The sequence below is a fragment of the Zalophus californianus genome, chromosome X (genome assembly GCF_009762305.2).
Source record: "Zalophus californianus isolate mZalCal1 chromosome X, mZalCal1.pri.v2, whole genome shotgun sequence".
NCBI classification, from domain to species: Eukaryota; Metazoa; Chordata; class Mammalia; order Carnivora; family Otariidae; genus Zalophus; species Zalophus californianus.
In genome coordinates, this window is record NC_045612.1 from 72521098 (window position 1) to 72539426 (window position 18329).

Below are 18329 nucleotides of genomic sequence, written 5' to 3' on the forward strand. Positions count from 1 at the left end.
AATATGAATAAAATAAAAATCACAAAAATCTCATCTCTCCTAGATAACCACCATTGTATTTCTATCCATATATTTTTTACATAAGTGAGATTATTTTCATTTGGTTTTATACTGCTTATAGCCTGTTTTCTTCATTCAAAAATATATTTCTATGGTCCAAATAGATCTATGTCTTTATGTTTATGGCTATATTATATTTCATGATATGGATGTGCCATCTTTGCCATTAATTATTATTATTATTTTTAACACATACTGTAATATTGGTCTCAGGAGAAGAATTTAGTGATTCATCACTTACATATAATACCCAGTGCTCATCCCAACAAGTTCCGTCTTTAATGCCCATCACCCATTTAGCCCATCCTCCCCCCACTGACCTCCCCTCCAGCAACCCTCAGTCTGTTCTCTATAGTTAAGAGTCTCTTATGGTTTGCTTCCCTCTCCGTTTTTATCTTATTTTATTTTTCCTTCCCTTCCCCTATGTTCATCTGTTTTGATTCATAAATTCCACATATGAGTGCAATCATATGATATTTGTCTTATTTCGCTCAGCATAATACACTCTAGTTCCATCCACCTTGTTGCAAATGGCAAGATTTCATTCTTTTTGATTTGCTGAGTAATATTTCATTGAATATATATACCATATCTTCTTTATCCATTCATCAGTCAACGGATATTTGGGCTCTTTCCATAAACTGGCTTTTGTTGATAGTGCTGCTATAAACACTGCTAAAACACAGGGTGCATGTGCCCCTTCGAATCAACACTTTTGTATCCTTTGGATAAATACCTAGTAGTACAATTGCTGTGTGGTAGGGTAGTTCTATTTTTAACTTTTTGAGGAACCGCCATACTCTTTTCCAGAGTGGCTGCACCAGTTTGCATTCCCACAAACTGTGCAAAAGGGTTCCTCTTTCTCTGCATCCTCACCAACATCTGTTGTTTCCTATGCTGTTAATTTTAGCCACTCAGAACAGGTGTGAGGTGGTATCTCATTGTGGTTTTGATTTGCATTTCCCTGATGATGAGTGATGTTGAGCATCTTTTCATGAGTCTGTTAGCTATCTGGATGTCTTCTTTGGAGAAATGTCTGTTCATGTCTTCTGCCCATTTCTTAACTGGATTTTCTTATTTTGGGGGTATTGAGTTTGATAAGCTCTTCATAGGTTTTGGATACTAGCCCCTTATCAGATATGTCATTTGCAAATATCTTCTCCCATTCCATTGGTTGCCTTTTAGTTTTATTGATTGTTTCCTTTGCTGTGCAGAAGCGTTTTATCTTGATGAGGTCCCAATAGTTCATTTTTGTTTTTGTTTCTCTTGCCTCCAGAGACATGTCTAGTAAGAATTTGCTGCAGCCAAGGTCAAAGGGTTGCTGCCTGTTTTCTCCTCTAGGATTTTGGTGGTTCCCTGTCTTACATTTAGGTCTTTCATCCATTTTGAATTTATTTTTGTGTATGGGTGAAAGAAAGTGGTCCAGTTTCATTCTTCTGTGTGTTGCTGTCCGGTTTTCCCCACACCCTTTGTGGAAGAGACTGTCTTTTTTCCATTGGATATTCTTTCCTGCTTTGTTGAAGATTGGCTGACCGTATAGCTGTGGGTCCTCTGTTCTGTTCCATTGATCTATGTGTCCATTTTTGTGCCAAGACCATACTGTGTTGATGATTACAGCTTTGTAATACAGCTTGAAGTCTGGGACTGTGATGCCTCCAGCTTTGGTTTTCTTTTTCAACCTTACTTTGGCTATATGGGATCTTTTGTGGTTCCATACAAAGTTTAGGATTGTTTGTTCTAGCTCTGTGCAAAATGCTGGTGGTATTTTGATAGGGATGGCACAGAATGTGTAGATTGCTTTGGGTAGTATAGACATTTTAACAATATTTTTTCTTCCAATCCATGAGCATGGAATGTTTTTCCACTTCTTTGTGTCATCTTTGGTTTCTTTCATCAGTGCTTTATGGTTTTCAGAGTACAGATCTTTTACCACTTTGGTTAGGTTTATTCCAAGGTGTCTTATGATTTTAGATACAATGGTAAATGGGATCTCTACTCCTTGATTTCTCTTTCTGGTGCTTCATTGTTGGTGTATAGAAATGCAACAGATTTTGGTATGTTGATTTTATATCCTGACACTTTGCTGAATGCATGAACCCTTTCTATCAAAATTTTGGTGGAGTCTTTTGGGTTTTCTACATAGAGTATCATGTGTTCTGCAAAGAGTGAACGTTTGGCTTCTTCCTTGCCCATTTGGATGCCTTTTATTTATTTTTGTTGTTGTTGTTTGATTGATGAGGCTAGGACTTCCAGTACTATGTTGAACAACCGTGATAAGAGTGGACATCCCTGTTGTATTCTTCACCTTAGGGGAAAATCTCTCAGTTTTTTCCCCATTGAGGATGAAATTAACTGTAGGTCTTTCATATATGGTCTTTATTATGTTGAGCTATGTTCCTTCTATACCTGCTTTCTTGAGGGATTTTATCAAGAAAGTATGCTGTACTTTGTCAAATGCTTTATCTGCATGTATTGAGAGGATCATATAGTTCTTGTCCTTTATTAATGTAGTGTATTGCATTGATTTGTGGATATTCAACCACTGTTGAAGTCCAAGGATAAATCCCATTTGGTTGTGGTGAATAATCCTTTTAATGTACTGTTGGATCCTATTGGCTAGTATTGTGTTTAGAATTTTTGCATCCATGTTCATCAGGGATATTGGTTCGTAATCCCCCTTTTCAGTGGGGTCTTCATCTGGTTTTGGGACCAATGTAATGCTGCCCTCTAAGAGTGAGTTTGGAAGTTTTCCTTCCATTTCTATTTTTTGGAACAGCGTCAGAAAAGTAGGTATCAATTCTTCTTTAAATATTTGGTAGAATTCCCCTGGGAAGCCATTTGGACTCTTGTTTGTTGGGAGATTTTTTGATTACTGATTCATTTTCTTCACTAGTTATGGGTCTGTTCAAATTTTCTATTTCTTCCTGTTTCAGTTTTGGTAGTTTATATGTTTCTAGGCATTTATCCATTTTTTTCCAGATTGTCCAATTTGTTGGCATATATTTGCTCATAAAATTCTCTTATAATTTTTTTGTATTTCTATGGTATTTGTTCTGATTTCTCTTCTTTCATTTGTGATTTTATTCATTTGAGTCTTTTCTCTTTTTGATAATCTGGCTAGGGTGTTATCAATTTTGTTAATTCTTTCAAAGAACCAGCTCTTAGTTTCACTGATCTGTTCTACTTTTTTTTTTAATTTCTGTATCATTTATTTCTGTTCTAATCTTAGTTATTTCCTTTCTTCTTCTGGTTTTGGGCTTTATTTGCTGTTCTTTTCCCAGCTCTTTTAGTTGTAAGGTTAGATTGTGTATTTGAGACTTTTTTTTTTTGCTTCTTTAGGAAGCCTATATTGCTATATATTTCCCTCTTAGGACCACCTTTGCTGTATCCCAAAGGTTTGGGAGTGTTGTGTTTTCATATTCATTTGCTTCCATGTATTATTTCTTCTTTAATTTCCTGGTTAGCCCATTCATTCTTTAGTAGAGTGTTCTTTAACCTCCATGTATTTATGGTCTTTCCAATTTTTTTGTGTGGTTGACATCAAATTTCATAGTAGTGTGATCGCAGTATTTTTGTTCTGGGTGAGGCCTGATTTGTGACCCAGTATGTGATCTCTTCTGGAGAATGTCTTATGTGCACTTGAAAAGAATGTGTATTCTGCTGCTTCAGGATGGATTGTTCTGCATATAGCTGTTAAATCCATTTGGTCTATTGTGTCATTCCAAGCCATTGTTTCCTTGTTGATTTTCTGCTTAGATGATCTCCCCATTGATATAAGTGGGGTGTCAAAGTCCACTACTGTCATTGTATTATTATCAATGTGTTTCCTTAAGTTTGTTATTAACTGATTTAAATATTTGGGTTCTCCCAAGGTGGGGGTATAAATATTTAGAATCATTAGATCTTCTTGTTGGATAGACCCCTTTATTATGACATAGTGCCCATCCTCATTTATTACAGTCTTTGGTTTAAAATCTAGCTTGTCTGATCAACTCCAGCTTTATTTTGATGTCCATTACCATGATAGATGATCCTTCACACCCTTACTTTCAATCTGGAGATGTCTTTGGCTCAAAACTGGTCTCTTGTAAGCAGCATATTGATGGGTGTTTTTTTTTTTTTTCTTTTCCATTCTGATACCTATGTCTTTTGATTGGAGCATTTAGTCCATTTACAGAGTAATTACTGATAGATATGAATTTACTGCCATTGCATTACCTGTGAAGCCACTGTTCCTGTAGATTATCCCTGTTCCTTTCTAGTCTTTGTTGCTTTTGGTCTCTCTTTTCCACTCAAAGGGTCCCCTTTAATGTTTCTTGCAGAATTGGTTTAGTGTCCACAACTCCCTTAGTTTTTGCTTGTCCTGGAAACTCTTTATCTCTCCTTCTTTTCTTAATGACAATCTTGCTGGATATAGTATTCTTGGCTGCATATTTTTCCCATTTAGCACATTGAATATATCATGCCACTTTCTTCTGGCCTGCCATGTTTCTGTGGAGAGGACTGCTGCTAATCTTATGTGTCTATCCTTGTAGGCTAATGATCTTTTGTCCCTAGCTGTTTTCAGAATTCTCTCTTGCTCTCCCTCTTTTTTTGTATTTTGTAGGTTTCAGTATGATATATTATCTCAGTGTTGAGCTGTTTTTGTTGATTTTTGAGGGGAGTTCCCTGTGACTCTTGGACTTGAATGCCTGTTTCCTTCCCCAGATTAGGGAAGTTTTCAGCTATAATTTGTTCAAATAAGCCCTTCTGCACCTTTTCCCCACCCTTCTTCTTCTGGGACTCCTATGATATGGATATTATTGTGCTTTGTGGAATCACTGCATTCCCTAAATCTATATTCATGATCTAATAGTTTTCTTTCCCTCTTCTTTACAGTTTCACTACTTTCCATAATTTTATCTTCTCTATCACCTATTCATTACTTCTTCCATCCTCATTGTGATTACATCCAGTTGGTTTTGCATCTTAGTTATAGCATTTTTTATTTTGACCTGACTAGTTTTTAGGTCTTTTATCTCTTCACCCAGGCTTTCTCTGGTGTCTTCTATGCTTCTTTCAAGCCCAGCTAGTAGTCTCATGATGGTTGTTCTAAATTCTTGTTCAGATGTATTGCTTATATCTGTTTTGAGCAAATCCTTGGCTGTGATTTCTTCTTGATCTGTCTTTTGAGAATTCCTCCATCTTGTCATTATGTCTAGGTTTCTGTCTTCTGTGTGTTATGTTATGTTATGTTTCCTGCTCCTGAGAGCAATAGTATATTAAGAAGGTGTCATACACTGTCTAGGGTCTGGCGTTTCACGAAGTGTTTCTGGTGTGTGCTGTATACACTCTGCTGTTGTGTTCTGGCTACTCTTTTCTACAGTTCAGTCTTGTGCAGAGTTCCTCCTTGCAGTGGGTATTTGGACTTTTAACTAGGTGTCCTCTGATTTGTTTGTTAAGGTAAGTCTGATAAAAAAAAAAAGCCTGATCCAAGAAAAAAGGAAAAGGAACAAAACAGCAAACAAACAGACAAACAAAAAACTCTAAGCCTGATTCCAAAGAAAAAGAAATAAGGAAAAAGAAAAAAAAAGAAGCCTTATCTAAAAAAAGAGAAAAGGAAACAAACCAACAAATGAACAAAAAACTAGGAGCCTGATTCCAAAGAAGAAAGAAAAAAAGAAAAAGAAAAAAATAGAAAATTAACAACAACAACAAAAAAGCCTGGTCCTATTTACGCCAAAAGTAAAACTGACACTTTGGAGCACTCTATGATCAGTAGACTTTTACAAGTGGGGGGCCTGTGTTGGTCTTCTGAGGGAGAGGCCCACTGTGCTGCCTCATAGTCAGACCTGCCCTAGTAAAGACGCTCCTGTAGGGTGCAGGGGTCAGAGTTTGGTGTGAGTCCAGCCTCCACTGGAGGCGCTGTGTTTCTCTCTGTAGTCCAACTGTGCCAGTGGGTGGGGTGAGGGGTTGGGGGGGGTGGAAGATCACATCACTCCACCCTCTTTTCCCCAGGCAGGGGAACTCCCAGCCATTGCTGTTCAGGAGGCACTCACAGAAAAGTGAACAATCTCCCCTCCAGTGTTCCAGGCTTTTGTCAGATCCCTGCACTCAACCTGTCTGTGCCTGGGCCATTGGCATGCCTAGCCACAGTTCTCCTATGTTTTATCTTTGGCCAGAAGCTGGTATTCAAAACTCCAACTCTTAAGGGACTGGGCAAGATGTGGACATGTTCCCCTCCCTTGGAGGAGGGACTCAGCACTGTGCCAGGCACCGTTCTGTCTCAGAAAAGCAGTCATGTGGTCACCCAGGTGCCTGGAGTCTATGGTGAAGCACAACAAAAGGTTACAACCAGGTTATCTGCCCTCAGTGCACCTCTGTCCCCTGTTGTTGAATGGCTGCTCAATGGCACCCACCCAGTGGGTGGGTCCTTGCAGAGGCAATATACCCTCTTCTAAATGTACTCCAGGAAGGGGAAATATTCTCTCCCAGGGTGACCCAGGGGATCCCTGTACCATGGCATCTTGCACGAACCCTATGTGCTGCTCTCTCCTTGACTTCTCTCCATGAAAAGGACTCCTTCCCCTCCACAGCACCATGGCTTTTTTCTCCCCCAATTCACGTCTCCAAACCTTGCATCTGCCATGTTCTCTCCCTCCAATTGTGCAGACTGTTTTCTTATCAGGTCAATTTCCTAGTTGTTCAAAAGGATTTGCTGTTGATCCAGCTATGTTTGAGGGTCGAGGCAAGCCCAGGGTCCCCCTACTACTCCACCATCTCAACTCCTCCTCTACCCCAAATCCTTTTACTTTTGATGCATTATTCCAGTCACTCCGACCATGAAATTTTGGTTAATCTCTGAATCCCTTCTCTTCTGCTCCAAATATCTAATAAGTAATCCTTCAAGTCCCATTTCTCCACATAGTTCTGGGGTTCAGGGAGCTCAGTCACAAATTTCTAACTTCCCTCACATACTGTACTGATGTCTGCCCAGAATTAGACTTCAGGTTGTTCCTCCCTCTGGGACTTCATTATTATACATCCACAACTTTTCCACATTCCTATTTGTGCTAAACTTTTGGCTTGTTCCCAGAATGCTATGCATCCAATTATGATTGGATAGTACCAGTCATGTCAACATTCTTTTGGGAGTTAGCCATGACAAAGCGCACAAGTATTCTCTTCCTTTCCTAGACTCCACAGAACTCCTACAGCACTCGTAGTCTATAAGGCTCATTTTGGTACTTAGTCCTCTACTGTCTTATGATGATCTCTCATAATAATACAATGTTTCATATGTGAATCGGCCTGGTTTCACTAATGATAACCATAGCTTAAATATATATTCATTTAAGTCAATTGTAATCTTGCAGTATGAGTGCTTCTTTGTGGTTAAAAAAATATGCTTGAGGTAAATTGTGGACTGAATAGTAGGATTGAGAGTGATTCTAATCCTGACTCTGACACTTATAGCTGTGTAACCTTGGAAAAGTTATTTAAATTTTAATTTTCTCATCTGTAAATAGGAATAATAATAGTACTTTGCTCATAAAGTAGTTGTAGGGTTAGTACAGTATCCAGCATTTAATATGCACTCAATAAATGGTAGTATTACTATTATTAAAATTAATCTCCAATTATACTAGTTAGATAGTTTGAGGGTTATAAAAGAAGAAATAAATCTGCATTTTCATCCTAGTGTTAGTTCAAAAAACAACTCCAGGGGCGCCTGGGTGGCTCAGTCATTAAGCATCTGCCTTCAGTTCAGGTCATGATCCCAGGGTACTGGGATCAAGCCCCGCATTGGGCTCCCTGATCAGCAGGAAGCCTGCTTCTCCCTCTCCTACTCCCCCTGCTTGTGTTCCCTCTCTCACTGTGTTTCTCTCTGTCAAATAAATAAATAAAATCTTAAAAAAAAAAAAAAAACCTCCAGAATCCTTATGTCTGCTACATTTCTGATTAATTGGAAAAAAAAATGGGTGGGACTTAAGAAGGCCTTACCATTCTACACAAACTTTCTTCAAAATCCTGTGCTTTACTGTTTACATAGAACAATCACACCCAATAGCCTTACTGTACATGATTAATGTCTTGCAGAATATATTCATGTATTAAATATAAAATGAATAAATGAATGTATAGATAATCTCCAACTTACCATAGGGTTGTATTTAAAAAGATTTAGGTTGAACTATATGAAATTATTGTTTTGTGTCCAAAATGCTTGAATATCAATAATTTTACACAGTTCAATGGAGAAGTATTTTTAAATCACGTGATTGGAATTTAAAATGGTTTTTCCCATAGAATCAACTTAATAAAGTCTGGTTGGGTTTCCAAATAAAGCCCAAAAACAGTTACTTAACTTACAATATAAATAAGTTATCATACTAATAATAATATAAACCCAAACCACTATTTACAATAAAATATCAATCATTTGCAACTCTAGAAGAACAAGTCATTCTGGATAGAAGAGTTTTCTTGATAACTTTGCTGAAACTTCAGCTATTTGGGTAGAAACATGTCTACAATCTATGATTTAATTGAGGGTTTACTGAATATGTAGAAGACTATTTGCTTGTACAGTAAATGGCCCCAGTCCACTATGGTTTTAAGTTTTTAAAAAATACAATTGTGTTACAGAGCAATACATGCTTTGTTAGAATTGTACGTTCTCTGAGAGCAAGAGAAAAGCATCTAATACACACTGGGAGTGGACGAGGCTTCTTGGAGGAGGTGCCACCTCTGAGTCCTGAAGGATGGTGAGGATTCAGTGGTGAATGGGAAGCCAAAAAGGAATTCTAGGCAAAGAGAGCATCATGTTTAGAGGTTCAGAGGAAAGAGAGTGGCAGTTTTTGAAAACACAAGTACCTTAGAATAAATGGTAGGAGGTGGGAAGGGATGGAAAAAAATGAGCCAAGAGACATTAAATAAGGGCCAGATTATGTTAAGAAATTTAGGCTTTATCCTGCAGGAGGGGGTATCCTCTGAAGGTTTTTCTTTCGTAAATTTTTGTACCTTATGAAAATTTGAGTTATAATTTATAGACAGCAAAATGCACACATTTTAAGCATACAGTTTGAGCAGTTTTGAAAAACATACATGCCTTTGTAACCACCACCAAAATCGAGATACAGTACATTTCCATCACCCCAGAATTTTCCCTGTGACCCTCCCAGTCATTTTTCAGCTCTATCCCCTAATCCAGGAAACCACTGTTCTGATTTCTATCACCATAGCTTAGTTTTTCTCATTCTAGAACTTCAAGAATATGGAATCACACAATATGATTGAATTTTTTTTGTGTGTTGTTTCTTCCTTTCAACATAATGTCTATGAAACCCATCCATGTTCTTTTGGGTATCAGTAGTTCCTTCCTTTTTATTGCTGAATAGTATTTTATTATATGGATATACCACTACTTTTAATGCATTCACCTGTTGAGGGACATTTGGGTTAATTCCAGTTTGGGGTTATTATGAATAAAGCTGATATGAGCATTAATGTATGAGTCTTTCTGGGGAGATATGTTTTCATTTTTCATGGGTAAACACCTCAGGGTAGAACTTCTGGGTTATATGGTATGTATTTGTCATAACTGCTAAACTGTTTTCCAGAATAACTGTACCATTTTATACTCCCATCAGCAATGTATGAGAGTTCAAGTTCTGTGCATCTTTACTATACTTGACATTGTCAATATTTTAAGCATTCTTGTGGATGTAGTATTTCACTGTGGTTGGTTTTTGAATTCTTAACTTTTTAGAATACTTTTTTTTTCTCTTGCTGTCAACTATCAGATTTCACTTCACCTACCTATAACATCTTTTCCAGTCCCTTTAAATTTACTGCTTATAATCTGCTATAGGCTTGACATCTTGTTAAAACTAATTAGAATCATGTACAAATAGAATAAACAGGTGGTCAGTGCATTTTTGAATGGCTTTTCCAATAAGTAAGGTGCATATTCTCTGGCAGCTTAGAGGTCATTTGTTTACTGCTTGATTCCTGGTTGTGGTCTGGATAGGTGAATTTGTCAAGGTAACTGGGTTTTACACAAGTATGCTATTACAGTATAATGCTATTTCTAGGGTAAAGCTATTTTGAAATCCAAATGGAGACCTTCCTTGCCATCACCAACTATGGTACCAGAATATTTTTCATATTCTGCATTCCCTCATGGTCTCAGTTTCTATGGGTGTTCTGGTAGGGCCTCTAGGACACTCTTGTGTCCTCATGGCAATAATAGGAGAACGTGTTCATATATTAATTGTTCCATAATTAATTGTTCCATAATTAATTGTCTGATGAGAGTGTGTGAGAACTCAAGCTCCCAGAGGAGGAGGGCTAAGGGAGAAACAAACTCCTTCAGATAGCAGAAACAACCCTAGCTCCCATGCGTAGTAGGAATAGCTTAAGTCCCTTAAGAGAGCCTGCTGATGAATATGGGACATTCATAAATCAAGTGTTTATTAGAAGGGGACTGTCTGTATATGAAAATGTTTTAAATATAGTTTCTATTTTCTCAATAAAAAACAGATGAAAAACAACATGAAACACTACTTAAATTGAAAGAGGATCCTTATTCATAATGCCCTTATTTGAGTCTCAAGTAGAGGTAGGATGAGAAACTATCCTCTGTTTAGTATAACGGCAAAGACAAAAATCAGTGGCTGCTCACACAAAAAGTCTAGAATTCTAGCTTGAGTTTTGCATGCATTAGCAAGGCCTCCAGACGCAGGGTGCAGAATATGAACAAAACAGCCTTCTCTCTTTGAATATTGCTTTCCTATTGCACAAGGGAGGAGGCATCAGGAATGTTGGCCACAGCCAGACATTTTGCTCAAGGGAAAAAAATCTAATTCTTTACACTTTATTAACTGATTACACCCTTGTTTCCTATGGTAAAATTACATGGTAAACAGCACCTGCAGATTATAGGGATCTCAGCTGGAAACAATTCATTAACAGTGAGACATGAAGGATATACCCATTACTGCTAGTGACTTTCCAGATATTGCTACATATTTTTTCTAATATCTAAACCAATAAAATTATTGGGTACTTTTGTCTCTTTTTACCGTGACATAGAATAAATTTAATTCATTTTATATTTTACAGTTAATGTATTTGATTGTATAGATAATTCATAGAAAATTATTCATAAACTTCTTGAGAGTAGAGGCACATAGTAGGTCCCTAATAAATACCTATCTGTTGGAAGAATAATAGGACTATCAATAAACCATTCCTTAAAGCCAGAATTGTACTGGACCATAATCGGACCTCATTTCTTTTCTTTTTTTTTTTTTTTAAAGATTTTATTTGTTCATTTGCGAGAGAGACAGAGAACAAGCAGGGGGAGAGGCAGAGGGAGAGGGAGAAGCAGATTCCCCACTGAGCAAGGAGCCCGATGCAGGACTCCATCCCAGGACCCTGGGATCATGACCTGAGCCGAAGGCAGACGCTTAACCATGTGAGCCACCCAGGTGCCCTCGGACCTCATTTCTTAGGATTAACTATGGCGAGGTAGACTAAAACCTCATTACCACTACTGGCAGTAATCAAATCAAAGGGATCTTGAGAGTGAGAGACTTGGTAGGTCAGTGATTCTCAAACTTTGTTGTGCATCAGAATCACTAGGTGTGAGTGTTAAAATGTAGAATCCTCAGCCTTTCCCTCCCCAAATTTAGTTTGAGTAGGCTGAGGTGAGACCCTAGAGTCTGATTTTTCAACTTGCTCACTATGGGATTTTGATGCAGGAGGTCCCTGAACCACATTTAGAGAAAGTGCTATGTTGTTCATTCTTTAACTGGTTCATTATCTGGAGACTGAAAAGTCTGTCTTCTTTTGCTACTGGTAAAATAGGGCTCTCACATAGATTATGGTTTTCACCTTTTATTCTGTCATTCCTAGAGTTAGTGTGTTTATAGAAACTGGTACTTCATCTTTCAAGAGGAAGTGGGTACCTACCAGGATTTCCAAAATTGGCAAATCACTGATTTTTTTTTAAAGATTTATCTTTCAGTGTTCTTAAATAAGTCTATTTTGCTTATTGCAACCACTGTCATCACTACCATCACCCATCAGCAATCACCAGGGACCTTAAAATAAATAAAATAAAAGCATTTATACCCTGAGGTATTTAACAAAATCTCCACGTGATTCTACCATGACAAGTTGTGAGCATCCCAGTACCAATGAGTGAAGTAGGATTGCCCAAACTAGTTTGATGAGTATGTCATGGATAGAAAATGAATACAGAAGCTGGCACTGAACACACTTCCAATCTTGTAAGAACCCTTAACATGTTCTGATTTTCAACAAAAGGTCTGGAGAGGGTCACTCAAGGTGTTGTTGTTTGCTGAACAAGCATTGAGTCTTACCATATGGAGGACGGTGAATTAGATACTATTTTTAACATATACAGACAAATAAAACACAATCCCAAGTTGCTTTGTAGTACAATAACTACACTACATAACAGGAGGTAGTAAAGTTTTAAAAGCAGTGTGACAAAAAGGGAAGCACAATATGTTCTAGTTGCTGAACGGAGTGTGCCAGCTGCTGAGAGCAAGCAAACAAGAGCACTCAACATTGATCACAGCATTTCATGGGAGCTGTCCCCAGTGGGGAGGGGCTAGAGATGGCAGCAATCAGCCCAGATGCCAAAGGAAATTGGCACCTTGGACATCTCTGGTGTGAGTGCCAGGGATTGCCATCCCCTGTTGTAAATATGCCTAATGATGACTGAAATTATGTAGTAAGGCTAAACATGGAACCTAAACATAACTAACAGTTTTCAATAGAGCTAAAAGCAGTCACTGAATTCTGCTTCCTAGATAGTTTGACTTAAAAATCACTGTCCATCAATGCAAAGTGACTACAAAGTAGAAAGAATAAAAAAGAACAGTATCTTTGTTTGAGGACATCACCATAGTAAGAAATTATACTACAAACCAGTTCAATCTCTGGCTTTTCTTACCTCCCAATTTGGGGCTTATGGATCACCTAACACTTGCCAAATAATGCCTTACATATCTTTAATATTACTTTTGCCCTCCATTGGTAATAAGCTCCTTAAAGGTAGTTATATTTGTAGGTTCAGAACCTGTGTGAACCTGTCCTCTGAATAAGGTGAAATCTGTGTAAGATGCACATCAAGGGGAAAGATGAGTTATTTCAAACACACAACTACTAATGCAAAGGGGGAAAATGGGCTCCTTCTCTAATCATCTGATTCTAGATTCAGTTCTATTCCCAACATCCAGAACAAAGCTGGAAGCATATAAACTTACTGAACTGAATCTAATCAATGGACAATGTAAGTTGTGTCCAGCTTTTGCATGACTTTGAAATCCATAACCAACACAGATGTCACATCTACCTCATTGCACTGTTCTATTGTCAGAGTCAGAATCATGTTTAATGTGAAATAGCAAGAGAGGACTACCATTACTGAGACTCTGGATGTCAGTTGGTCTGTGAGCATTAAAACAATGTTCACTGCTGACATTTGCAGAGATGCAATGACAGAAGGATACCCAAGCATCTTTGGTATGGTGATATTTATGGCATAACCATAAGCAAGGGTGGCATAAGAAACAGTCTAAAGGATGCACTAAAGCATAGCTTCAAATAACATGATATAGTTGTGGGGTGCTTGGGAAAATAGAGACAAGCTTGGAATGCAACTATATGGAATTTGGAAGCTTTTTGAACGAAGGCTTTTTAGCTGACCACAATTTGAACACGGAAATACCAATGGTGACAGGCTCTACAAGTAGCAGCTGCAGTCACAAATCAAAAAGCAGTTTGTATGTATGTCATATAGAAAGGATTTCTGGTTGAAGATTTAGTCTTTGCTCCCTACAAGTGTGGGTAAAATCAGTGACATCTTTGAATAAAAAGGGCAGCAATATATACTGGATGTCACTGCCTTCCCCTGGGAGTGTCTGCTTAATTTGTAATTCCCCATACTTCTGAAGTTTAAGACACTTTGACACATAAGGAGAAAAAACATACACTTCCACGTATAATACTTGGAAATTACTAAAGACTAACATTTGTGAATAGAATTGGTTTATAAAATTAGAATATACCTATAGAATTTATAGAAGCACCAGGATAAAACCATTCCAGTAATCCTGAGCTCTGGATTCAGAAAACATTAGCTCAAATACATCCTCTTAATTATGAATTCTTAAATGGCTTTTGACAATTTTATAACAATGTTGCAGTTTACCTTTGCAAAGCTGGACCAATAAAGGTTAGAGTAGGATTATGACCAAAATGAGATTGCCCATGGTATTCATTTAATTTAAACTAAGATTTTTCCCTTGTCCAAAATTTCACCATCATTAGCATTCTACAAAATCCATTCTGGTTCCCAATGGAGACATAAATCACATAAACTACCTCTAAGCCATATTTGAACACAACATTCAAGAGCAAGTATGGAGGAAGGGTAAAAGAGAAGCAGCTTGTGAAAAGAAAGTTGCAACAGTCAGGACACAGATAAGAAGCAAATTAAGAAACAGATGGCTATTGGTTGCAAGAGGGTGAAAATGTTCTAAACACTGTAGCAATATTAAGCAGTGGGAAGGATTTTAGGAAAGATGCATTATCAGTCTAAGTTGATGCTGAAATATGTTGTGGACAAAAGTTCCACTATTATCACTAGGACTCACATGATGAAAGAAAGGCTAGAAACAATGGTCCAAACATTCCCATGGGGTTGGTGGATAAGAATATGAACATAGGTACATGGCTAGTGGACTATTAATCAAGGATTGGCTCACAGGAATGTGAGTATAGAAAGTGAATCTCAGAGATCAGTCCAGAGGGAAAGGTCAGTAAACTTAATTCAAAGGAGAGTCTAAGATGCAAGTATCTTAGAGGCAGGTAGGTTAATTAGTGGTGAAACACAAACCACTGTTGGGAAATACAGTAAAGGGCTTGGAACACAAGTTCAGAAATTTAAACACTGTAAAACTAGAATCACCAAGGGGGAGAAAAGGACTGGCAAGAAAACTGAGAGGCCAGGAAAACCATTTCACTGTGAGATTAGATAAATCTAGAGTTGCAATGTTGTCCTTAGATAACTTGGCATTTTAGTGTCTCTTGTATCCAAGTGTGGCTAGGTCCTCCCTTGAAAGCAACTATTATGTGATGTAATGGCAGATCAATACTGTTTCAGTAGCTATAAAACAGAGAGAATAAAATTTTTTTCAATATGGCTGTTGCTTAGAATCCAGCATTAGAGTGTTTCTATGGAAATCTTTTCTCAGAGGAAAATTCCTGACTCTTTCTTATGACCATGACAGTGAGTGAAGAAAGCCCCATGCTGAGTATTGTCTCATAAATCTTTTCCATAGCATCTCAACAGAGCTACCCACTCAAAAAGAAATTAGGATAAAATATAAACAAATGAAATGAAGTATAGCAAAATACTCTACTCATTAGAGTCAATTTTATGCATATCCATTATTTGATTGTTAGTTTAGGGACTAAAGCCATCTTTCCATGGAGCAATGGAGAATTATATTTCGTTGTTGTCTACTAATCTCTTTCACAGAGCTTTAACCCTAATGAATCTTCTATTTCTACTAATGGGTAAACAATGTAAGGTTTGTCCAGTTTATAGCTAATTGCTCCTAATTACAATTAGCCCCCCAAATTCAGAAAACACTTAGGAACTTTAAAATTTGACAAGTATATAGACTTGTGGATCATGGTGGCTGACTAACCAAACAATTTTATCTCCTCTCCACCAAGATCCCATTAAACGAATAAAAAAATAATGAACAGAATAATAGAAGGAATTAGCAGAAAATAGATTTTAATATGTTTCTGAAAGACAGAAAGTAGATACAATGCTGACTGATAAAGGTTAGAGAAATGGCAGAGGGGGCTTACAGCCTGGGATGATGCTGGTCTGCTCTGTAGGACCCTAGAGAAGTTTGACACTTGGAAATGCCAAGTAAGGGAGTCAGTGAGAATAAAACATGAAAAATTCATTGAAACCCTGTGTACTGATTTATCTCCTGCTCCTGTGCATAGAACCCCTAGTATTCCAGCATTTATTTCCAAGGCAGAAAAAATTTCAGAAGGTTCTTCTTTAAAGAGATTGAGTAACCCACAACTATATGGTCAATTAATCTTCGACAAAGCAGGAAAGAATATCCAATGGGAAAAGGACAGCAAATGGTGTTGGGAAAACTGGACAGCAACATGCAGAAGAATGAAACTAGACCACTTTCTTACATCATACACCAAAATAAATTCAAAATGGATGAAAGTACTAAATGTGAGACCTGAAACCATAAAAATCCTAGAACACAGGCAGTAACCTCTTTGACAGTGGCCATAGCAACTTTTTTCTAGATATGTCTTCTGAGGCAAGGGGGAAAAAAAGCAAAAATAAACTGTTGGGGCTGCACCAAAATAAAAACCTTCTACACAGCAAAGGGAACAATCAACAAAACTAAAAGGCAACCATGGAATGGGAGAAGGTATTTGCAAATGATGTATCTGATAAAGGGTTAATATCCAAAATATATAAAGAAGTTCTATAACTCAACACCAAAAAAACAAATGATCCAATTAAAAATGAGAAGACATGAACACACATTTCTCCAAAGAAGATATACAGATGGCCAACAGACACATGAAAAGATGTTCATCATCACTCACCACCAGGGAAATGCAAATCAAAACTACAATGAGATATCACCTCACACCTGTCAGAATGGTTAAAATCAGCAACACAAGAAACAGCAGGTGTTGGCAAGGATGTGGAGAAAAAGGAACCCTCTTGCACTGTTGGTGGGAATGCAAACTGGTGCAGCCACTCTGGAAAACAGTATTGAGGCTCCTCAGGAAGCTAAAAATAAAACTACCCTATGATCCAGCAATCACACTAGTGGGTATTTGGCCAAAGGATACAAAAAACACTAATTCCAAGGGATACATGCAGCTGTATATTTATAGCAGCATTATTTAAATAGCCAAGTTATGAAAGCAGCCCAAGTGTCCATTGATTGATGAATGGATAAAGAAGTGGTATATAAACACAATGGGATATTATTTAGCCATTAAAAAGAGTGAAATCTTGCCATTTGTAATGACATGGATGGAACTAGAGTATAACGCTAGGCAAAATAAATCAGAGAAAGACAAATACAATATGATTTCACTCATGCGTGGCATTTAAGAAACAAAACGAATGAGCAAGGTTAAGCAGAGAGATAAACCAAGAAACAGACTCTGAATTATAGAGGACAAACTGGTGCCTACCAGATGGGAGGTGGGTGGGGAGATGTGTTAAATAGGTGATGGGGATTAAGGAGTGCATTTGTAATGAGAACAAAGTGATGTAGGGAATAGCTAAATCACTATATTATACATCTGAAACTAATGGAATACTGTATGTTAACTAACTGGAATTAAAATAAAAGCTTAAAAATTTTTTAAACCCTTGATTAATACCTCATACTCTACAAAATATAACTCAAGTTGGATCATAGATCTAAATGTGTAAATTCTAAAATTATGAGGCAAAGATTCTTCAGATATGACACCAAAAAGAGGATCCATAAAAGAAAAAAAGTGACAAATTGAACTTCATCAAAGTTAAGAACTCTGTTCTTGTTAAGACAATTCTAAGATATAGAAGAAAAATATCTGCAAATCACATATTCTATAAAGAATTTGTATCCAGAATATATAATGAACTCTGAACATTCAGTAATAAGAAACAACTCCCAGTTACCCCATTCCCTCACCCACCTCCCCTCCAGCAATCCTGTTTGTTTCCTATAGTTAAGAGTCTCTTAATGGTTTGTCTCCCTCTCTGATTTCATCTTATTTTATTTTTCCCTCCCTTCCCCTATGATCCTCTGTTTTGTTTCTTAAATTCCATATATGAGTGAAATTATATAATTGTCTTTCTCTGATTGACTTATTTCACTTAGCATAATACCCTCTAGTTCCATCCATGTCATTGCAAATGCCAAGATTTCATTTTTTTATGGCTAATGTTCCATTGTGTGTGTGTATATATACACACTACATCTTTATTTATTCATCTGTCAATGGACATCTGGGCTCTTTCCATAGTTTGGCTACTGTGGACATGGCTGCTATAAACATTGGGGTGCCCCTTTGGATCACATTTGTATCCTTTGGGTAAATACCTAGTAGTGTTATATGCAGCTGATGAATAACTGAACTCTACCTCTGAAACTAATGATACACTATATGTTAATTGAATTTAAATAAAA

General features: G+C 37.3%; 1 protein-coding gene across 2 annotated transcripts in view; it reads right to left on the reverse strand.

Annotated features, from left to right (window-relative positions):
• EDA (ectodysplasin A) overlaps window positions 1-18329 on the reverse strand; it is a 413327-nt gene that overhangs the window by 136077 nt on the left and 258921 nt on the right. The gene's annotated exons all lie outside the window — the stretch shown is intronic.